Source organism: Tachyglossus aculeatus, chromosome X1, assembly GCF_015852505.1.
Source record: "Tachyglossus aculeatus isolate mTacAcu1 chromosome X1, mTacAcu1.pri, whole genome shotgun sequence".
Taxonomy (NCBI): domain Eukaryota; kingdom Metazoa; phylum Chordata; class Mammalia; order Monotremata; family Tachyglossidae; genus Tachyglossus; species Tachyglossus aculeatus.
In genome coordinates this window covers 46,350,039-46,374,818 of record NC_052101.1, presented here as the reverse complement: position 1 = coordinate 46,374,818, position 24,780 = coordinate 46,350,039, and the positions used below count along the sequence as shown (strand labels likewise).

Genomic DNA, 24,780 nt, shown 5'->3' with positions numbered 1-24,780 from the left:
AGCAAGACGAGTAGAATATAATACTCATCGTGGTTAAAAGGAGTTCAATTATTTCCGGTTTCTCTTCCGCCTGAATGATTTTACATTCTCTACCCTGTTTCTCTCAGCCCTTAGAAACTCTCCCACCACAAAGAGATAAGACATTTGCATTTCCTTTATTGGATTTTTTTATGGGCCCCTGATAGTTTACTGTCCACCCTAATGACTGAACTAACATTACAAGAAAACTCATATTTAACCCAATTGTTCATTGCAAAGGACCATTACCATTCAAACAGCCTAAAAAGGGGTTTTGAGGTTTACAGAATGTTGAGGTTTTTATTTTTCCCCCCTCTTCCAGCTCTCTTTCTATCCAAATGTTCCAGCCTGGCTGGGATGAATTGGATGCTTCTGTTTTCAAGACTTACGCTATGGTGAACCAGGATAAAGTGGAGGCGAATTAACTCTTTCAGCACATAACGTGGGAACAATCAATGCTCTGTGAGAGTTGGCTTCCTCAGAAATGAGGCCTGGAAAAGGCGCTTAAGCCTCACATGATAGTACTTCATAATCCAGTCCAGGGGCCGGTGGGGGCAATTTATTAAGCCCATTTATCGGTAGTTTTCCAGAAGACAGTGGATGAAACCTTTCAGTAACCTTCAAGTAACAATTCACCAATAGGATGGGTACTTAACAACTCTCGGGAATACCAGACACTTAAGATGCATGTGATGTCATGTGTCACCCTGGATACACAGTGTAATACGATGACATCACACAGGACAATTTGTATACCAAGTTCGTCCAAATTGAGAGCTTTTCTCTGAAAGGGCTTAGTACAGTGCATTGTACGCAGTAGCACTCAATAAATATTACTGATTGACCCATGAGCTTCCCCCAACTTGCTTTCTCCAGTCTGGGTGAACACAGACACAGCTTCCAAGCCAAGAGACTTGGCTGCAGAAGTCGAAGCAAAGGGGAGCTGGGTTATGAAAATAAAAATATTGGACATAAAGGGTTCTTGTGCCAAGTGTGTATTCATTCATTCAATCGTATTTATTGAGCACTTACTGTATGCAGATTACCAGCTGGAAACAGGACTAACAACACTGTATTAAATCAGACAAATGGCAACTCTACTCATTGTGGTTCTGAGAAGCAGAACGTTTCACAGAACTCAGTACCATAAACAAGCAAACAAACAAAAATTGTGTTATATTCAAGCCCTCTAAGAGTATCACACAATAACAGGAGAATTAGTCCCAGAAAATAGAGCAAATCAGACAACCACAAAAGTGAAACAGTCTGAAGTGGTCCTTATAGGCTGTAATTCACCTGCCCTTCTTCATTTCAAGAGCGAGTCTAACTGAACAGCCCTAATTAGCAAAAAAATGGTTGGGGAGGTCAGGTCAGGCTACTTTACATGAGGGCTTGCAATTTTATGATAAAATAGTGTTCACAAAATCTAAAGTGGTTTCTCTGAGAATGCTTCTCATTGAACACAGACCAAACTGGGTTCCAAAGAGCACCAGGAATAACAAAATCATTAATATCAGCCAATCCTGCACCAGAGTCCAGTTTACACAACTCTCATGACTTGGACAATGCCATCAAATGTGGTCACCATCTTTGTGATAGGAGAGGGTGGAGTACAGCTTTGTCCTTTGGTTCAATCATAATAATGATGGTATTTGTTAAGCGCTTACTATGTGCCAAACGCTTAATCCCCATTTTACAGATGAGGTAACTGAGGCACAGAGAAGCTAAGTGATATGGGTTCAAGATGAATTGCCACTGGTAAAACCATGCCCACAAGTGGGTGTTTTTGACAGATCTTTGCACACTTCCACATAGAGTAATACACCTTTTCTGGCCTTGTGCCACGTGGGTGAGCATTGATTAGACCTCAATGATTTAGAGGAGAAATATGTCCTACTACCAACAGAGCATGCACTAGAGTTATTTTTGCAGTGGTGATGGTTTGCATGGAACTACCCACACTCTCACACTCGGTTCCCCTGTACCGGATGGCAGCTGGTAGATAGAACAGAACAGATAACCTCAGAGATGTCAGTGGCAGCAGACACCATGGTGTCCTAAAGGTACAAGGCACATTTTGGGCTGGGGGATGGAGCGGGAGGGGGAGAAGGTGACGAGGCAGTGTGTCAAAGGATAGCCTCTCTTTCAAAGAAGGGAGCCAACTTATCTTGTCAACTTTATAGTCAAAATACACCAGCTCAGGAAGTAACATGCTACTGCCACATCTCATCCCCATTTTCAGAAGCAACAGAAGAGAAGAACTGCGGCCCAAGAGAAGCAGTGTGGCATAATGGAAAGAGCATGGGCTGATTTTAATCCCGGCTCTGCCACTTACCTTCTGTGTGACCTTGGGCAAGTCAATTAACTTCTCTGTACCTTATTTGTAAAACAGGGATTAAGACTGAGAGCCCCACATGGGACATGGGCTGTGCCCAACCTGATTATCTTGTATCTACCACAAGACTTAATTTAGTGCTTGGCACATAGTAGGCCTTTAACAAATACTACTGAAAAAAAAAAGGAGAATCTAGACTCTTGGGAGCCGATCCACTGTGCTATGCCACTGAGCTCACTGATCTCTTCCTCCCGGAAAAAGACAGAGACTCTCAGTGTCACTCAGGCCTTCTTCACAGGCAAGGTCACACAATCCTTGAGGAAGCGCAAATCCATAAATCTTAAAAGAGCTTCATTTTAATGCTCAGAATAGCGGCCAGAGCCAGAACAGGGAAAAAGTCTCAGAATGGCATCAGCTCTATATGGAACATGGAGACATCTTCATAGAAAACATGAGAAATAAAAAGAGAAACAGCAAAGGCTAAGATTAAAACTGGGGTCGAAATGATTTACGGACAGAAAATAGTATTATTGTAGTATCTGTTAAGAGCTTACTATGTACCAAGAGCTGGGGTAAGTACAAAATAATCTGGTCAGATACAGTCCGTGTCCCATACAAGGCTCACGGCCTAGGAAGGAGGGAGAACAGATTTAATCCCCTTTGTACAGATGACAAAACTGAGGCGCTGAGAAGTTAAGTGACTTGCCTAATATTGCACAGCATTTAAGTGATGTAGTCTGGATTAGAACTCAAGTCCTCTGATTCCAAAGCCCATGCTCTTTCTATTGGGCCAGATTTCTCATGATCTCAAGGTGGCTGGGAATGATTCCTTATGCCTTTCTGATTGTTTTCTGGGAAAATCTTCCTACAGTGTTTGGAAAACCACCTGGCAAGCAGAGAGCAACTCTGCCAGCTACTCATAAACATATGTTTACCTCATTTTTCCTTTCTGGTTATTCTCAATACCTTGTGAGACATTTAGGCTTAATTGTCAGAGGGATTCTTTTCTACACAAACCAACGTTTGTGGAACAGCCTTTCCAGTGACCAACACCACCCCGTAATCCATAATAATAATGATAATAATAATAATAATAATTGTGCTATTTGTTAAGTGTTACTATGTGCCACGACTATACTCAGTGCTGGGGTAGATACAAGATAATTGGGTGCCACATGGGGCTCACATTTTAAATAGGAGGGAGACCAGGAATTGAGTCTACATTTTGCAGATGAGGGAACTGTGGCACAGAGAAGTGAAGTGACATGCCCAAGTAAGTGGTGGAGCCAGGATGAGAACCCAGGTCCTCCGTCTTCCAGCCCTGTGTTCTTTCCACTAGGCCATGGTGCTCCTCTAAGAACACAGAAGTCATAGATAGAGTGCCTCCCTCTTCCCGTGCTTCATCAGACCTATCTTTAAAAGGGGTGGGAAGGGAAGAGTCATGGTCCAGACGTGAATTTGGATTCCCTTCAGGACAGAGTTGCTATGCCTGTTATATAGCAGTTAGTAAATAGATCCAGGTCACAGAAACCAGTGTTCTGGGATGGAGAAGGTGTTAGAATGGCAGGCACTTGAGAAAAGTTTGAAATGCTTTCAGGGTTTGTGCGGCATCTACACAGCCTTCCTTCTCTGGACACCTTCCTGACAGTGCAGAAGACCACCCCTCAAGGGGAAACAAGGTTCCAGGGCACAGATAATACAAAAGTTGGGGTCACCTACATCAACAGATCCATTTCTTCAAGCTGATCTCTGGAGCCCAGCCATCGCAAATATCCTCCAGAGAATGCAGACAAGAAAGCCTGGTTTATTTATATGGCTGCTCTTACCACCTCCTCGAGCCACAGAGATGTTAGGGAATTTTCATCCCAATCACTCCATCAAATTAATACTTGAATTAATAGTAGTTATTAAGCACCTATGGACTCCTAAGCACCGTACTAATAGTTTGGGAGAGTACAAGAGAAAGACACACTTTCCTGCCTCCAGTAGCTTACAATCTAATGATAATAATAATAGCAATTGTTAAGCACTTATTATGTACCAAGCACTGGTTTTTTTATGGCATTTGTTATGGATTTACTATATGCCAAGCATTGTTCTAAGCACTGGGTAGATACATGTTTATCAGGTTGGGCACATTCCAGTTCCACATGGGCTCACAGGCTAGGTAGGAAGGAGTAGGATTTAATCCCCATTTTACAGTTACAGAAACTGAGGCACAGAGAAGTTAAGTGACTTGCCCAAGGTCACACAGCAAGCAACTGGCAGACCCTGCATTAGAACCCAGGTCCTCTGACTTCAGGCCCATGCTCTTACCACAAGGCCATGCTGCTTCTCACTGCTCTGAGAGCTGACGGAGATACAAAATAATCAGACTGGGCTCAGTCCCTGTCCCATATGAAGCCCATAATCTAAGTACTCTTCCAAGCACTTAGTACAGTACTCTGCACATAGTAAGTGCTCAAAAAATACCATTGATTAATAAGTAGGAGGGAGAACAAGCATTGAATCCCCATTTTAAGGATGAGAAAACAGAGAGAAGATAGTAAATCTAATTGGGGGAGCTGGATAGTACAAGCATATCAAGATGAAATGGCTTAATAATTGAATTTATCAATCAATCAATGGCAGTTATTGAGCACTTACTATGTGCAGAGCACTGTACTAAGTGCTTGGGAGGGTAAAGAGTAAATAGATATGTTCTCTGCCCTTAAGCTTACAGTCAAGAGGGATGAATATACAAAAATAATAAGACACATATGAACAGTGCTAAGTGCTTAGTAGACTTAAAATAATAAGACACATGTGAACAGTGCTAAGTGCTTAGTACACTTACTGTGTGTACCACTGATTGATATAGCTCTTTTTATGCCAGAAGAGTGAACAAGCATAATTCTTCCTTTGAATTTAAGAGGGAGCTACTAGGTCCCCTGGCAATAATAATAATGATGATGATGGCATTTGTTAAGTGCTTACTATGTTTCAAACACTGTTCTAAGCACTGAGGTTGATAGAAGCTAATCAGGTTGGACACAGTCCCTGTCCAACATGGGGCTCACAGTCTTAATCTCCATTTTACAGATGGGATAACGGACTTTGGGACCCTATCCTCCGATGGCCACCCCGAAGAGTCCAGAGTCCACCTGATGGACCCCTGGGAACTGGATGTGCCAGGCTGGGTGGTGGCGGGGGGGTGGCTCTGCCAACCTGTGTGGGCTCATGGGACTGCCATGAGGCTTCCCAGGGCAGTGGTGGAGTAGAGGGATCAGGGCTGAGGGGAGGAAGAGTGCAACTCCTAAAACATTATCTGGCAGTCTGGCAAGAGTGCAGAGTGGGCTCTGGGGTTGGTGTATGATTACATAGCTAAGTGAACCTTACTCCTGTGTGCCCAGGGCTCTCGTTGCAAGTGATGAGTGGTGTCAAGGGTATGCCCACTGTGGATATGAAGCCAAACAGTTTTTTGTCTATTAAACATAAATATATGTATATGTATTACATATACATACACACACACACACACATACTTTTAAATATGGACTTTGCCCACAGTGGGATGCTCAACAGCCTTGGACTGCCCAGGTGAGTTCATCTTTTGAGGCCACAAGTTCAAAACTCACTTAGTCTGTAGGCTAAGTGAAAAGGTTAACTTTGAAACTTTTCCCTGACCCTCCATGAATCTTGTGCTTCATAAGTTTTTACAGCCAGCAGGGTTTGGCCACCTGTGGAGTCCCCGGCTGCAGGACACCATCCCTTCAAAACAAATACCACTTTCCTGCCCAACAGCTTTCTGCATGGTTAAAAACCATCTTAGAAAAGCCCCAAGCACCCAGAACTAAGATCTGGAAGAGGGAGCCATCAGTATGATTTTACTTCTCCACAAACCTCACTAGTAATTAATTCATATCTTTCCCAAGAGGTTTCCCCCAATTAAGTTCTCATTTCCCCTACCACTCCTCTCTTCTGCATCACCTGTGCACTTACAACTGCACCCTTTAGGCTCTTGATATTCACCCCACCCTCAGCCCCACAGCACTTGTGTACACATCTGTAATTTATTTACTTATATAAATGTCTGTCTCCCCTTCTAAACTCTAAGATCCTTCTGGGCAGAGAAAGCTTCTACCAACTCTTTTATATGGTACAATTCCAAGAGCTTAAGAACAGTGCTCTGCATACAAAAAGTGCATAATAAATACCACTGCCTAGGTACTGTATTCAACCCCATTAACTTTTATCTACTCCAGCACTTAGAACAGTGTCTGACACAGGGTAAGCACTTAACAAATATAATTATACAATTACATTAATTGAGTGAATTCACTCAAAGAATGAATTAGTGAACAATGAACAATTTAACATTTAGCATTCTCTAGTGTCAATATTTGTTTTTGGACAGAAAACCCCAAATTCAATAGGGAGCTGATTTCCTTCTTCAAATGAAAAAATAAAAATTAAATCACCCCCCTCCCCCCAAAACCCAAACTACCCTGCAGAACACAAAAAGTGCTTCCTACCTTTCCTGAGAGGGTTAGAGGATCTCAGAGTTGTCGATCCATCCAAGCTAGTAACGGACTAAACCTCTCCTCCTCTTTATAAAGGCCCACGAGCCAACGTGAATGTGGCCCTTCTCTTATCTGCGGGCAGAAATTACAACATTTTGCCAATAAAAGGGCTGAGGATGCTACAGCAGGGCTCTCTGTGCAGGTTCAAAGCTGCTGCAACAGACTTTCTGTTCTGAGATGCACTGGTAACTTTAGAATAGGTCCTCTGTCTTTGATCCAACCAGCTCAGAGTTCAGAGAAAATCTGGCAGGAACTTGAACACTTGCAGAAGAAATGCTGACTTCAGAGAGCCCTCCCCTACCCACCACTTCCATCTGAGAACTGTTCAAAGTTGTTGAGCTTGGCTAATGTCGTCTTAGGCTGCATTAGCAAACTCACTGATTCCCAGGACATAACCCTTGATATGCCAACGTATTAGACGGTGTCGGCAAGAGTGTTTTTGATAGAGAAACAGCGTGGCTCAGTGGAAAAAGCAGGGGCTTTGGAGTCAGAGGTCATGGGTTCGAATCCTTGATCCGCCACGTCTGCTGTGTGACCTTGGGCAAGTCACTTAACTTCTCTGAGCCTCAGTTACCTCATCTGTAAAATGGGGATTAAGACCCTGAGCCCCTCGTGGGACAACCTGGTCACCTTGTATCCCCCCAATGCTTAGAACAGTCCTTTGCACATAGTAAGTGCTTAACAAATACCATTATTATTATAGGAAAATTTTCCTTTCTTCAGTGCAGTGGTCCAGTCTGAGTAACTTGCCACATCTGTTGCTAAATAAGTGATTGGATACATTCATTTGTGCAACAGACAAAGTTTTTAACAGCTCTGTTTACCAGCCAGAACAAGGTCAAAGCAGGGGAAGCAGCATGTACTAGTGGAAAGAGCATGAGCCTGGGAGACAGGATCTGGGTTCTAATCCTGACTCCACCACTTGTCTGCTGTGTAACTTTGGGCAAGTCACTTAACTTCTCTGTGCCTCAGTTTTCTCAACTGTAAAATGGGGATTCAAAACCTGTTCTCCCTCCTAGACTGTGAGCCCCAAGGGGGACATGGACTGTGTCTGACCTAATTAACATGCACCGCCCCCAGCGCTTAGAACAGTGTTTGACACATAGTGAGCGCTTAACAAATACCATAAAAAAAGCTTTTCAGTTGTGCGACTGTAAAGTTTTCTGCCAATTAATGTCTTTTTTAAAATGGCATTTGTTAAGCACTAAGTGCCAGGAACTGTACTAAGCACTGAGGTAGGTGCAACCTAATCAGGTAGGGCACAGTTCATGTCCTACATGGGGCTCACAGTCTTAATCCCTATTTTGCAGTTCAGGTAACTGAGGCACAGAGAAGTTAACTGACTTGTCCAAGGTCACATAGCATACAAGTGGCAGAACACATATTAGAACCCAGGCTCTCTGACTCCCAGGCCCGAGCTCTATCCACTAGTCCATGCTTCTTCTCCAATCAATCAATTGTAGTTATTGAGTGCTTACTGTGTGCTGGTCACTGTACTAACTGCTTGGTAGAGTGCAAATCAGTACTATTTTAATAGAAGAGGCATAAATAGCTCTAAAAATCTAAAGGAAAGATGGGGTGGTCTAGTGAAAAGAGCATGGGACTGGGGGCCAGGAGGCCTGGGTTCCTCTCCCAGCTCTGCCAGTAGTTGGCTGTGGGATTTTGGCCAAATTGCTTAACCTCTCTGGACCTCCAATTCCACATTTCTAAAATGAGGCTAATTAATACTTGTATCTCCCTGTCTCTTACACTTTGAGCCTCACCAGTCTCCATCCAGGCAAACAAGCACTTATGTGTATATCAATCAATCAATGGAATTTATTAAGCACTTACTGTGTGCAGGACACTGTACTAAGTGCTTGGGAGAGTAAAATACAGAATTGGTAGACATCCTTACACGCTGTCATTTCCCCTTTCTGAAATAAAGTTTAACGTCTGTCTCCTCACCCTGGACTATAAGCTCCTTGTGGGCAGGGATCATGTTTACCACCTCTATTGGTAGAAGCTACATGACCCAGAGGATAGCACATAGGCCTGGGGTCAGTAAGACCTCGATTCTAATTCCAGCTCTGCCCTTGTCTGCTGTGTGACCTTGGACAAGTCACTTCACTTCTCTGGGCCTCAGTTACCTCATTTGCAAAATGGGGATGAAAACTGTAGGCCTCATTTGGGCCTTGGACTGTGTCCAAACTGACTACCTTGTGTTTAGCCCAGCTCTTAGACAGTGCCTGGCACATACCAAGCACTTAACAAATACCATAACCCCTCCCCCACCAAACCTCCCCCTAAAACCCCAAACTCTGTTGTATTTTCTCAAGTGCTTAGTAGAGCACTCTTGCAGACATTCAATCCATACTACTGATTTACTGAGTCTACTTTGGGGCTTAGAACAGTGCTGGGCACATAGTAAGTACATAATCAAATGCCAGCATTCTATCCAGGTGCAAATAGTGGTTTGAAGCACAATTCTGGGCAGCACCTCATGGTCTTATCCCAGGACTGACCACAGTGAGGATCTACCCAGTAATTCAGCAGCTCACCCGGATGGCAGCAGATAATAATGATGGCATTTATTAAGTGCTTACTATGTGCAAAGCATGTTCACACAGAATGAGATGAGATGATCTCTCATCTCATGAGAGAAATGAGAGATGAGATAGGACAGCAGATGAGATAGGACACTAGAGACCTTACTGGTTCTGCAGCTCATTTATGCAATACCAGACTACTTGGTGACTAGATCAACAGAGAGTATTTATACTGGCTGATTAACTGAAGGGCATCAATCAACTGGGATTTCAGCCTTGGATGGAACCAGAAGAGCGACAGAGTGGAATGGGGTAACTACTGGAGGACAGTTTACTGTTATTTCACCATAAAAGAGAAATGATTTAGCTAATCACTCGTCATCTACCGAGGCACTAATTAGCTAATTGGAAACTGGCACCAGATGTAGTGTCCTTGGACCTGATCCAGTGTCTTCTCTTTATACTTTACAAAAATCCCTAACATATTTTAGGAAGAGATGACAGCTTCTCCCCTGGGCTGCAATAGCATATAGTGGAAATGAGAAAGAAGCAGCAGCGTGGTCTAATGAAAACAGCACAGGCCTGGGAATTGGAGGATTTGGGTTCTAATCCTGACTTTGCCACTTGTCTGCTTTGTGAGCTTGGGGAAATCACTTCACTTCTCTGTGCCTCAGTTACCTCATCTGTACAATGGGGATTAAGACTGAGCCTCATGTGGGACAGGGATTGTGTCCAACTTGACTGCCTTATATCTACCCCAGACCATAGAAAAGCGCTTGGCACATAGTAAGTGCTTAACAAAAACCACAATTATTATTAAGTGTTTAACAAATATCATTTTTTTTTTAAAGATGAGAGGATGATCATGGTACCCAGTCAAGTGTTGGCCTGTTTTGCTCAGCAGTCGTATTTATAACAGTGCTCAAAATACCTGGTCCAGTTCTACAGACAACTTTATTAAGCGGATATCAACAAGGGACTTTTTAGGTGTGACCTCTGGGAAACAGGATAGTAATGATTTTGCTTCTTCACCAAATGCCTTCTGTAACTCATCACATGACAGGAAAGTGCTATCCTCACTCTGATGAAGTACCCCTTCAGAAGTAAGCCAGTTCAAACAACTCCAACCCGAATAAAGGATGGGAAAAGTGAGAAGCTTTTCAAAGTTTTTCACGGTCATCCCAGAATGCCAAGAAGCATTTCCTGACAAAGGCCCCATGGTCCAACTCACACTGCCCCATCAGCCTTCTTAGCATTCATGTGAAGATCTGTTTGTCATGGAACTATTTAATTATTGAACTCTCTCATGTTTTTTTCTCATTCCCATCTAGGCTGTTACTCCTTTTACCTACTATATCTTTGGCAGTGTGCTCTGCTTACCTTCTCAGTGATACTGTAAACTCTCTGAGGGCAGGGTCATTTGTTATTTCTGTGGTATGTTTCCTGGAGCCTAGTTTTGTGCTCTGCAAAGAGAAGATACTCAAAGAATGTTGCTGAGAGCATGCTTTAGGAAGCTATCTATATACCATCATCATCATCATCAATCGTATTTATTGAGCGCTTACTATGTGCAGAGCACTGTACTAAGCACTTGGGAAGTACAAATTGGCAACATATAGAGACAGTCCCTACCCAACCGTGGGCTCACAGTCTAAAAGGGGGAGACAGGGAACAAAACCAAACATACTAACAAAATAAAATTAATAGAATAGATATGTACAAATAAAATAAATAGAGTAATAAATATGTACAAACATATATAAATATATACAGGTGCTGTGGGGAAGGGAAGGAGGTAAGATGGGGGGGATGGAGAGGGGGACGAGGGGGAGAGGAAGGAAGGGGCTCAGTCTGGGAAGGCCTCCTGGAGGAGGTGAGCTCTCAGCAGGGCCTTGAAGGGAGGAAGAGAGCTAGCTTGGTGGATGGGCAGAGGGAGGGCATTCCAGGCCCGGGGGATGATGTGGGCCGGGGGTCGATGGCAGGACAGGCGAGAGCGAGGTACGGTGAGGAGATTAGCGGCGGAGGAGCGGAGGGTGCGGGCTGGGCTGTAGAAGGAGAGAAGGGAGGTGAGGTAGGAGGGGGCGAGGTGATGGAGAGCCTTGAAGCCCAGGGTGAGGAGTTTCTGCCTGATCATCAGTTCTCAAAGATTGACAGTTCTATACAACAGTTAGACTTATGGAACTTTCTTCACCAAATGCACCTGCTTGGATACAGTGGTGATGCATTGGTGGGAGAAACACTTTTGCACTTTCAAGCACGTTTCTATAATATACAGTGAGTTTTCTTTAATTTGGGATTCATCAGGGACACATACACACACACATGTATGCACCCAATGCTCAATGGCTAGCTTCTCCATCTCCCACTGAAATCTGCACTTCAGCTCCACCTCTGGTCCCCTGGTTTCCTGGATGTAATTCCTGCTTCCATGAATGGTGGGGTGGGCAGTGTGGCCTAACGGGTAAAACAGGTGTCTGGGAGTCAGAAGGATCTGGGTTCTAATTCCAGCTCTATCACTTGTCTGCTGTGTGATCTTGGGTGAGTCACTTCACTTCTCTGGGCCTTGGTTACCTCAACTAGAAAATGGGGATAAATACTTGGAGGCCCATGTGGGGCATGGTCTGTGACTAAACTGATTAGCTTGTATCTACCCTGGAACTTAGTACAGTGCCTGGCACATAGTAAACATTTAAATACCCTGAAAACAGGTAAACTTCTCTTCTACTACTGACTTGGAAAACTTGCCCAGAGCATGCATATAAACAGTGTCTATACCTCTATAGCAACAAACCTCTCTCTGTGTGTCCTTTGCATTTGAAGAGTGCAAATGACAATGAGATTTTATCCAAAAGAACTGATATAACTACAAAATCTGATCCACAAAGGTCAATCCCTTCTTCACCCAAGATCACCTTTGCAATGTGGATACATTTGCCAAAGTGCAGCAGCAGGCTGTTTTCTTTTCTCCCTTTTCCTTCATCTCCCAGGAGCCTTTGTTCTAGAAACTATTTCACTCCACTTTGCCACAGGCCAAGTGGGTCTGTTGACCATTTTCACCTGCTGCATCATCTGTGGTGGTGTTTCACTTTGTCTTCAACACTTGTTCTGCCCTTCTTGGCTACAGTTACTCTGCTTCAGCTCACCAAAGCGTCTCCTGCTGTTATCAATTTCCCTCAAATGCTCTTGCCCAGTGAAAGGGTGATTGTGATTTGTTCAGCCCTGCTAGATGCTGGTGAACCAATTGTGATCCTGGATCTTGTTATTTGTGATCCGTATAGCCATCAGCTGCTACACAGTCAGTTCTGCCACAACCCATCAATCAATCAATAGTATTTGTTGAGTGTTTCCTGCCTACAGAACACTGTACTAAGGATTACCACAACATATCAATCAGTCAGTGGCATTAACCAAGTGCCTTCTGTGTACACAGCACTATGCTATGGGCTTCAGAGAGTACAGCCATGGTAGACATGTTCCCTGCCCCCAACGAGTTTACAGTTTAAAGACTGAGTCTAGACACAGGTTTTCATAATATAATTTTGGATAAAACACAAAGGAAAGACTAGGGAACATTCATCCCCACGATATGAGTCCGTTCTAGTAGAACATGATTCATAAGTTGGCAAAGTAGATTGGAAGAAACAGTATTTTTTTGTATCTACCCCAGTGCTTGACGCAGTGCTTGACACACAGTAAGTGCCTAACAAATACCACAATTATTATTATACAAGTTGAACACTAAATGCTCGCAGACAGGGAATGTGGCTACCAACTCTGTTGTATTGTGCTCTCCCAAGCGCTTAGTACACAGTAAGCTTAGCACACAGCATTCAACAAAAACTTCTGATTGAATTTGGTCAGAAGCTTCATATCAAAATACCTAGTTCTAGTAACTGAGTCCAGTATCAAGGAATCAAGCAAGTTGACTGGCTGTTTCACAAAGGAAGGGCCTTAGGGGATTAGGTGACTGATTGACCTCTGAAGAACAAGGAACATGAGCCCAACAGGAACATTTCTTTTTTAAAGGCACTTACGCACTTACTTTGTGCCTTGTGTGTACAAGGTGTTGGGGTAGATAAATGTAATCAGGTTGAACACAGTCCCTGTCCCACAGTGGCTCACAGTCTTAATCTCCATTTTACAGATGAGGTAACTGAGGCACGGAGAAGTGAAGTGACTTGCTCAAACTCACCCATCAGACAAGCGGTGGAGCCAGAAATAGAGCCTAGGTCCTTTTCACTTCCAGGCCCGTACTGTATCCACTAGATCACACTACTTTCTTTATTTATGCTTCATTTCCTGCAGCCCGGGATCCATGCAACAAGCAGCTTGGGTCAGGGCAAATCATCATATTGTGTGGTGGTGGGGGTGGGTTTGATATTAGAAGACCCAGGCTCTCCTTCAGCCTCTTCCACTGAGGGGAACTCACATGATACTCTGCTTCTGTCATTCCCATTATAATGAAAGGTCTTTGAAGGCAGAGATCGCCTATCATGCTTCTATTAGTCACTATAGTAGCAGTAGTAATATTTATTGAGTATCAAATGGGAACAGTGCCCTGTACTAGGCACCTGGGAAGTATCAAAAAAGTGACATAGTCTCTGCCCGCTGCCTTCTAAAGGAAGAGACAAACATAAAAATATGTACAACTTGTGTGGTTAAAGTAAAGAATTGAAGAAAAATATGTAAATGAGTGCTCGGAGATAGGTAGTTAAGTTATGGGAAGCTCATCTCCTAGACTGTAAGCTCCTTGTGGGCAGGGAACATGACTGCCAATTCTGTTGTACTGTATTCTCCCAAATGATGATGATGATGATGACATTTCTCAAGCGCTTACTATGTGCAAGGCACTGTTCTAAGCGCTGGGGAGGGTACAAGGTGATCAGGTTGTCCCACATGGGACTCACAGTCTTAATCCCCATTTTACAGATGAGGTAACTGAGGCACAGAGAAGTTAAATGACTTGCCCAAAGTCACACAGCTGACAAGTGGTGGAGCCAGCATTAGAACCCATGACCTCTGACTCCCTAGCCCGTGCTCTTTCCACTGAGCCATGCTGCTTTTCAATAATAATAATGATGGCATGTTCTGCATATAGTAAGCACGCAATACATACCACTGACTGATTATGATGCTGACTGAGAACTTACTCTATGTCAAGCACTGTTGCACTCTCCCAAACTCTTAGGACAGGGCTTTCTGCTCAGTGCGCACACATTGATGGATGATTCCTTAATCAGCAAAATGAAGATAAGTGACCTTCGCTTCTATTTCCTTCAAAGGGAGCCACATCTTTCATAAAATGGAAGGGTGAAAAGAAGGCACAAATCCCTATACTATGCCCCGGGTGACTAGAGAAGGGCTCCTTCGAAGTTACTGGCATTGAGTCCCAATATTCCCCAGGTCCAGAGAAATAGCAGGGCTCAAAAATCTCCCTTGAAATGCTTGCAAGGGTTGAAGGGTGTGGGGCTGGGGGGCAAGTTTCCCATGTGCAAGACTGCTTTGCAACACTGTCACCTGGGGGAGGGTGCCTGACGGCACGCAGTGCCATCTGAGGTTAGGTCTGGGGTGGGCTAGATCCAGGGCATCAGACGGGCACTCTCAGGGACTCTGCTGCCAGCCAGCCACCTCCCCAGCTCGGAACCATACCAGGAGGAAGAGGGGCAGGGTGAGCAGCTGTCACCCCGGCAGTGATGGAGAGGCGGGAGAAGTTCACTGGCGGCTGCCATCTCCTCCCGGACTCCAAAGGGGGCCACAGATACGCCCTCCAAAGCCTTGGGAGGCTTTGTCCAGCTCTGTGGTATTTTCCCCCTTAACCTAATGGTCAGGTGGGAAGTTTCTGCTGAGGCTTTGAACTAATCTTCTTAACTACTTCAGGACAAGGAAGCACATGGCCTAGTGAATAGAGTATGGGCCTGGGAGTCAGGAGGGCCTGGGGTTCTAACCACTGCTCTGCCACTTGTCTAATGTGTGACCTTGGGCAAGTCACTTCACTTCTCAGTGCCTCAGTTACCTCATCTGTAAAATGGAGATTGAGACTGTAAGCCCCATGTGGGACAGGGACTGTGTCCAACCTGATTTGCCTGCATCCACCCCACCACTTATTACAGTGCCTGGAACATAGTAAGCGCTTAACAAATGCCACCATTATTATTATTATTATTATTATTATTATTATTATTATTATCATCACCAGCATAGGACACTGAATCTTAGGAAGAACAACTCTTTGGACAGGACCATTCCCTCAAAGGTATTTCTGACTGTCATTCCCCTACCAGAAGACCTGAAGTGACATCCATCTGCATCCTGAATATAAAACCTCTGATCTTGGGCAAAGTTGAGAAGTAACGTGGCCTAGTGGCTACAGCACGGGCCTGAGAGTCAGAAGAACCTGGGGTCTACTCCCAGCTATGCCTCATCTGCTGGGTGACCTTGGGCAAGTTGCTTCAGTTTCCTCACTTCTAAAATGGGGATGAAGACTGTGAGCCCCATTTGGGAAATGTACTGGGTCCACTTGATTACCTTGTATTTACCCCAGTGCTTAATATGGTGCTTGGCACATAGTAAGCGCTTAACAAATACAATAAAAAAGGTTCTTCTTTAATTATCCCCTCGTCCTCCTGATCCACCGCAACCCATTCTCTTCTGTGCTACCAAGCAAGCCACTACCAAATCCATTACCTCTACGAAGAGTGTCATCTCCACTGCTCTACACCAGTCTAACCTCCCCATCAAATCTCTGTTTAAGTTCCAATCAATTAAAGGTATTTATTGAGAACAGAGCACTGTTCTAAGCGCTTGGGAGAATACAATACAATAGAGTAGATAGACCTTGGGAGAATACAATACAATAGAGTAGATAGACCTAATCCTCGCCTACAATGGGAGGCAGGCATTAAAATAAACTTGTTTGGGGAAGCAGTGTCACCTACGGGAGACAGTAAGGGCCTGGAGGTAATAAGACCTGAATTCTAATCTCCACTCTGCCACTTACCTGCTGTGTGACCTTGGGGAAGTCACTTCACTGGGCCTCAGTTCCTCATCTGTAAAATGGGATTAAATTACCTGTTCTCCCTCTTGATTAGCCCTCGAGCCCATGAGGTACAGGGGTAGTGTCCGACCAGATTAACTTGTGACTACCCCAGTGTTTAGAACAGTGCTCCAAACTGTTATTATGTAGGTAAGTGCTTAACAAATATAATAATGATAATAATAAAAAATTACTTGCTCCAAGGGCTTTATATTTTTCATTTTGAAAACTGGGGATCTCATGACCATGGCAGGGAGGTGGGGAGAGGGGTGATGAATGGTGAGGGTTAGAAGAGTGAGAATGGAGGATGAGGAAGAGGGCTGAGGCGGGGAGGGAAAGCTAGAAAAACATAACTAAGAATGACTACACTGAAAATACCTAAAACATGCATGCAAACAAACCAGGATGTTGGTGTGAAAGCTATGCACAGCAACTCCCTTAACCCTGCTTTGCTCAGTTTTCTCATGTCCCCATTGACTCTGCACATGTATGGTTATTCTATAAAATATGACCTATTACAGACTTCCAAAAAAGTTGATACTTTTCTCGAGTCAAAGGGTTCACTTTTACAGAGCAATGCTTGGTGCATTTCTGCCATCCTATCTTAAATTGTAAGGTCCTTGAAGGTATACTGCCTCTTTGATTTTCAGCTCCTGCTACAGCCTTCACCACGGAACTGATCAACCTGACTCCACTGCCACTACCTTTTCTCATCTTTCCCCAAAACTTTCCTCATCATATTTTTCTCCTTTTCTTCTGGACCCAATGACTGAAGTGTGCTATTGATGGCTGGGGATAGAGATGAGAACACTGCAGCAAACTAATTTGGAACAAAGGCTTCAGGTTCTGCTAGTTGGGTCAAAGGAAGCCTGTTGCATTCGGCCCTGGGGCTAGGGGGTTCCAGATGCTCGTTTGTATAGCCTCTGTGATGAAAGAGTGCCGTGGACCAACTTTGAAGTTTTCACTGGTCCTGGGCTACTCAGATCCCACACCAAGAGTCTCCCTCTTGTCTGTAAGCTCGTGGTGGGCAGAGAATGTGTAGTTTGTTGTTATACTGCACTCTCCCAAGTACTTAGTACAGTGTTCTGCACACAGGAAGTGCTCAATAAATATGGCTGACTGACCAATTGAGTCAGCCCGAACACTTTGTTTCTCTAATATTAACCTTCTTATCATGCCTCGATCATGTCTATCTTGCCATCAACCCCTCGTTCACATCCCGCCTCTGGCATGAAACGCCCTCCCTCCTCCTATCTGACAATGACTCTCCCCCCCCCCATTCAGAGCCTTAATGAAGGCACCTCTCCTCCAGAAGGCCTTCCCTGACTAAGCCCTCCTTTCCTCTTCTCCCATTCCCTTCTACATCACCCTGATGTTATTCCCGTTATTCATCCCCCCCTCCCAGCCCCTCAGCACTTATGTACAGATCTGTAATTTATTCATATTACTATCTGTCTCCTCCTCTGGACTGTAATCTCACTGTGGGCAGGGAATGTGTCTGTTCATTGTTATACTGTACTCTCCCAAGCGCTTAGTAGAGAGCTTTGCACACAGTAAGTGCTCAATAACTACTACTAACTGACTGAATTCCCGTGCCATGTTTTCCCATCCAGTCTCCCTTCTGGACATTTTGAGCCACTCTGAGAAAAGGACACGCTGTTATTACTTCACCGGAGTCCTGTGATAATAATCGCCACACCAGGCTGCCAGAGACTATTACAGAAAACAAGGCAGACTCCTGGCGGTTCTATGAGTTTCTCCAAATAGGTCACACCGGGTGAGGGGCAATGATAACACCATATTGGCTTTTTACAAGCAATCCTTGCCCATTAGTGCTCTCAGATTGTACAGCGGGAGCTGCAGAGCAGGACAGTCACCATGTCTCAGCGTAACACAGTTTTTTTTTAGCATTTTCCTCATCTTTATCTCAGACTGCAGACCCAGAGAGATAATAATAATTACAGGGCTTTCATAAATGCCATACATATAATAAAATACTGTATTATTATGTAGGTAATAAATCTTAGTAGCTATTACTATGGCTCCAGTGCTGCTGTTGATAGAAGATATTTAGATTAGCGATAGTCCTTGGCCCACAAGAGGCTCTCAGTCTTAAGAGGTAGGGGGAACTGGCATTTTATCTGTTTTACAGATTCATTCATTCATTCAATTGTATTTATTGAGTGCTTACTGTATGCAGAGCACTGTACTAAGTGCTTGGAAAGTACAGTTCAGCAACAAAGGGAGACAATCCCTGCCCACAATGGGCTCACAGTCTAGAAGGGGGGAGACAGATATCAAAACAAGTAAACAGGCATCAGTTAATATAAATAAATAGAATTAGAGATACATATCAGAACGAGTAAAACAGGCATTAATATAAATAAAATTATAGCTATGTACATATATGCACAAGTGCTGTGGGGTGAGAGTGGGTAGAGAACAAAGGGAATGAGTCGGGGCCAGGTGTGGGGGAGGGGGAGCTGAGGAAAAGGGGGGCTTAGTCTGGGAAGAGAAAACAGAACCAGAGAGGGTGGGTGACTTGCCGAAGGTCACACAGCAGGCCAGTGGCAGAGCTGGGACTAGAACCCAGGTCTCCTAACTCTGAGACCCACATCCTCTCCTCTATGACCACTGAGCTGTGCAGAGCTGGGTGTTGGGGCAGGTGGGGCTGACGAGAGCGCTCCAGCAGTTGGACTCAATGACGGACCCTAGGCGGGGCAGCCATTTAAAACATTGGACACCATCACCCTCTAGCCGGCTGGTCCACCTAAGCAATCGATTGACTAGTAGCATTTGCTGAGCTCCTACTCTATACTGTATTTCTAGACTGTGAGCCCGTTGTTGGGTAGGAATCGTCTCTATATGTTGCTGACTTGTATTTTCCAAGCACTTAGTCCAGTGCTCTGCACACAGTAAGCACTCAATAAATACAACCGAATGAATATGGGACACTCTTCTAAGAGCTTGGGAGAGAACAACAGAGCTAGCAGATATGATCCCTGCCCCCTCGGAGCTTACACTTTAGCTGGGTAGACAAGCACAAAATAAGATAGGAGGATGAAGGGAATGGATACGTGATGTGGGCAGGGAACAAGTCTACCAGCTCTGTTGTACTGTGTTGTTGTACATTTGTTGTACAAGTGTTCAGTACAGTATTTTTGCACACAATAAGCACTCAATAAATACCACTAGCTCTGGCTGACATGGCTTAATGGAAAGCGCCTGGGCTTGGGAGTAAGAGTTCGTGGGTTCCAATCCCAGCTCCACCACTTGTCAGCTGTGTGACTCTGGGTAAATCACTTCCCTTCTCTGTGCCTTAGTTACCTCATCTGTAAAATAGGGATTAAGACTGTGAGCCCCAGGTGGGACAACCTGATTACCTTGTATCTACCCTAGCGCTTAGAACAGTTTTAGGCACACAGTAAGCCTTAACAAATACCATCATTTATTTTCAGCACTTAGGACAGTGCTTGGTATATAGTAAGTGCTACTCCCCCTTCTAGACTGTGAGCCCACTGTTAGGTAGGGACTGTCTCTGTATGTTGCCAACTTGTACTTCCCAAGCGCTTAGTACAGTGCTCTGCACACAGTAAGCGCTCAATAAATAAGATTGATTGATTGGCTGATTAACAAATACTACCATTTATTTTCAGCGCTTAGGACAGTCCTTGGCACATAGTAAGCACTTAACAAATATCATCATTTATTTTCAGCGCTTAGGACAGTGCTTGGCACATATAAGCGCTTAACAAATACCATTATTATTATTGTTGTTATTATTATTATTATTATGGCCATGTGGCCATGTAATGGTTAAATAGAAAAGTAAATACTATTGATTGGCTGATTGCTCTGCACACAGTAAGTGCTCAATAAAAACAATTCACTGACTGATTGCTTTGCACACAGTAAAAGCTCAATAAATACAATTGATTCATTGATTACTCCTAAGCACTCATTAAATACCATTGGTGATTTATGTCAGTATAGTTCAGTTCTGGAGGAGAAGCAGGTGATGCTCAGGAGGGTAGCCCAAGGCAAGAAGCCTCAAGTTGTGCAGAGTATGGGGTCAGAGAAGTGAATTCATTCATTTAATCATATTTACTGAGGGCTTACTGTGTGCAGAGCACTGCACTAAGCACTTGGGAGAGTACAATACTGAGACGGAGGAACTAAAGGGTGCGCCAACATGCCACTCACTTTGTATTGGGCTGTTTACCGGGCCTGAGGGCAGATGGTCGTGATGAGTCCTGAGGAATGGGAGATGGCACATAATCAGGAACCATTAGAGGATGGCCCCCTCTCCCTCCCCAAAACCTCTCCAACCCCAGCCCTTCTAGTTAAACAGATCCCTGCAGGAGAGAAATGGTTTGGGAAAGCACCAAATCCTGTAATGGGAGATGTGAAGTAATCAGGAACCATTAGAGGATGGCCCCCTCTCCCTCCCCAAACCCTCTCCAACTCCAGCCCTTCTGGTTAAACAGATCCCTGCAGGAGAGAAACGGTTTGGGAAAGAACCAAATCCTGTATATGCAACATGAACCTCTCCCCTTCTTGGATGAGGCAGTGGCAGCAATGCCAATGTTCTGGCTTCGGGAACAAGGAATTAGTTTCCCAAAAGAGGTCTGGGGTGGCTGAGGACACATCCAGGGGGAAAAAGCTTCTCTTTCACCTCTCCTGTCTCAGACATCTTTGGCTCAATGGCCCCATGCCTCATCTGTGTTGCCTCTCCCTAGTTCTGGGAAAAGTATGTCAGCAAGGGGGAAGATTTTCATGGAGGACCCCCCACCCCCACCCCGCCTCGCCCCAGCCACTCTCCAAATGGCCACAAAGGAGCAGCAGAATCAGGAGTGGTTGCCTGGATCTTCTCACAGCCCCCCGGCACGAGCCCTTCTTACATCCTTAGGTCGCTGGTTCAATTCCTGCTCGAAGGACTTGGCTTTTAAGTGCTTAGTTCAGTGCTCTGCACACAGTACGCACTCAATAAATATGATTGATTCATTCAGTCATTCAATCGTATTGATTGAGCACTTATTGTGTGGGGAGCACGGTACTAAGTGCTTGGGAGAGTACAATACAACAATAAACAGACACATTCCCTGCCCACAACGAGCTTATGGCCTAGTGGACGAACACGAGGTCCAGTCAGGTCTACCAAAAAGTATGTTTTCACAAGGCGGTTTGGCTAGAAAGGCCCACAGAATTAGAGAGCATTTGGCAGACAATGACAGAGCAGGTCAAGATGCAGCGTGCTAGTGACAAGAGAAAGGATTGCATGTACAGCCAAGGTTTTATATAATTCAGGGTCTTTTTTTTAAAAAAAAGGTACTTTTTAAATGGTATGTGTTCCACACTTACCATGTGTCAAGAACTGTACTAAGCACAAGATAATCAGGTTGGACACAGTTCCTGTCCCACATGGGGTTCACAGTCTACGAAGGAGAGAGGAGAGATATTCAATCCCCATTTTCCAGATGGGGTAGCAGGCTTTGAGAAGTGAAGTGACTTGCTCTAGGTCACATAGCAACAAATGGCAGAACCAGGATTAGAATCTAGCTCCCTTGACTCAGAGGCCCGTGCTCCATCCACTAGGCCACACAATTTCTCGAGTTGTGTTTCTTCTTTGGGTCCTGTGTAGTACTGGAGAACTAACTCCACTTTCCTCTGACTTTCTTCAGCCTCTTCCTGCTCCCATGAGTGGCTGAGAGCTTAGTGAACCCTGTTCTCTGCAGCTGAATTAATTCCCATCATCAGGTACGGGGATAGGCGAGAGTGAATTGTAATTCTGTTGCTTTTATACTTATTACGATTACCATGGTATTTGTTAAGTGCTAACAATGTTAAGCAAAAGTCTAAATGCTGGGGTAGATACACGTTAGGTAGGACACAGTCCCTGACCTACATAGGGGGTCACAGTCTAAGTAGGTGGGGGTACAAGTATTTAATCCCCATTTTACAGTTGAGGAAACTGAGGTGCGTAAGTTGTGACTTGCCCAAGGTCACAGAACAAACAACTGGTAGAGGTGGGATTAGAACTGAGGTCCTCTGACTTCCAAGCCCATGTTCTTTCCATTAGGCCATGCTGCTTCTTGGGGAATAAAGGGGAAAAAAAGGGGGATTAAGAGCTTGGAAACTGAGCAGCTGGTAGCAATATTCCTTCCAGAAACCAAGAAGGGCATCAGCTGATTGCTCTGAATCACCCCCCAGGTGGTGAATACTTAACCATTGCACAGACCTGAGGAAATGAAACATGAAAGTAACACAAGCCTGACCTGTGGGTAAAACCATCTAATTTCCCAGTCGAATTCTGTCACACATTGAGGCAAGACAGAAAATGTGTGATCCAGCAAGAGATAAAAATGATGATTGTAGAGTACAGAAAATATCTGCTTTTCATGGGCTGTTTGTAGATACAGCAACAGGAAATACACTTGCTCAGAGTATAAGCTACTTGAAGGTGGACTTCGGGTGTTATACTTCTGTTGAATTCTCCCAAGCGCTTAGCACAGCACCTTGCACTCAATAGGAACACAGTAAATACTTTTGATGGGTTGATGGATTGATAAAAGAGACCTTGAAAGCTTGTAACCAGGTTGCCACTGGCTACTAAAGTTTCTGGTCCTCCTATACCAACTTTCATACTCTCCCAAGTTCGTAGTACAGTGCTTTGCACATAGTAGGCACTCAAATACCATCGACTGATATCAGAAAGAAAAGATCCTGAGCTTGCTCTCATCTTGTTGAAAATACTTGAATTAATCAATCATATTTATTTAGCACTTACTGTGTGCAGAGCACCACACTAAATGCTTGGGAGAGTGCACTACAACAGAGTTGGGAGACACATTCCCTGCCCACAGTGAACTCACAGTCTAGAGGGGGAGAACACTTCATTGATCCCTGGGTTCTAATCCCAGCTCCTCTGTCTGCTGTGTGACCTTGGGTGAGTCACTTAACTTCTCTGTGCCTCAGTTACCTCATCTGTAAAATGGGGATTAAGAGGCTGAGCCTCACGAGGGACAGGGATTGTGTCCAACATGATCAGCTGTATCTAGAACAGTGCTTGGCACAGAATAAGTGTTTAACCAAGTAAACCAATGATAATTATTATTATCATTATTATTATTATTATCCACCTTCCCCATGGCGAGAGGCACCATACTGGCCACTGGCCGACCCGCCAATACTCACCAGGGGTGCTGTCCCGGGAGACAGAAGTCACATTCCATGGAGCCGGAGCTGTGGCCTCTTGCCTTCCCAAACCTTCTGTCACCTCTAATAACCCAGGTAAGGCCCAGTCCTGCCACCCTGCTCTCTGCGGAGCAGAGCTTGAATTCCAAAGAGAAGGGGAGGAGGGTTTAAGAGGACAAGGGGACGCTATCCTTGACCCAGTGGGATGTTATAATTTTTGAAATGCATTCATTTATTTGGGTCTCTGACCAGCTGCGGGGCAACCTTTCTTTTGTTTGGCTATTTTCAGAAGCAGCATGGTGTAGTGGACAGAGTAGGGGCCTGGCAGTCAGAAGGCTGTGGGTTCTAATCCCAGCTCTGCCACTTGTCTGCTGTGTGACCTTAGGCAAGTCACTTCACTTCTTTGCACCTCAGGTACCTCACCTGTAAAATGGGGATTGAGACTGTGACAAAGCCTGGGACAAAGCCTGGGTCCAACCCAATTTGCTGTAGCCACCCTAACAAGATTAGTACACTGTCTATCACATAGTAAGTGCAAAGTGCCACTTTGCCAGGGTTGTGGAAAACACTTTTCCCCATCCCTAGGGAGGGCCGATAGAGGGATTCCAACAATTCCTTCCTTCCTTCATTGTATTTATTGAGCACTTACTGTGTGCAGAGCACTATACTAAGAGCGTGGGAGAGTACAATACAACAATAAGGAGATACATTCCCTGCCTACAACGAGCTTACAATCTAGAGGGGGAGACAGACATTAATATAAATACATTACAGATATGTACCCCAGGAGGCCTTCCCAGACTGAGCCTCCTTTTTCCTCTCCCCCTCTCCATCCCCCCGCCCTACCTCCTTCCCCTCTCCACAGCACCTGTATATGTTCAGATTTTTTACTCTATTCTACTTGTACATATTTACTATTCTATTTTGTCAATGATGTGCATCTAGCTTTACTTCTATTTATTCTGATGACTTGACACCTGACCACATGTTTTGTTTTGTTGTCTGTCTCCCCCTTCTAGACTGTGAGCCCATTGTTGGATAGGGACCATCTCTATATGGCGCCAACTTGTACTCCCCAAGTGCTTAGTACAGTGCTCTGCACACAGTAAA

At 44.5% G+C, this 24,780-nt stretch overlaps 1 protein-coding gene across 3 annotated transcripts in view; it reads right to left on the bottom strand.

Moving 5' to 3' along the window:
* Positions 1–24,780, bottom strand: part of ACSL6 (acyl-CoA synthetase long chain family member 6) — a 131,262-nt gene that overhangs the window by 90,483 nt on the left and 15,999 nt on the right. Inside the window, exon 1 of one of the 3 annotated variants that reach the window (XM_038771985.1) lies at positions 6,868–7,125. The exons of the other annotated variants lie outside the window; for them this stretch is intronic. The gene's annotated coding sequence lies outside the window, so the exon portion shown is untranslated. Of the gene's footprint in view, positions 1–6,867; positions 7,126–24,780 lie in introns of those variants that run through there. 3 annotated transcript variants of the gene reach the window in all.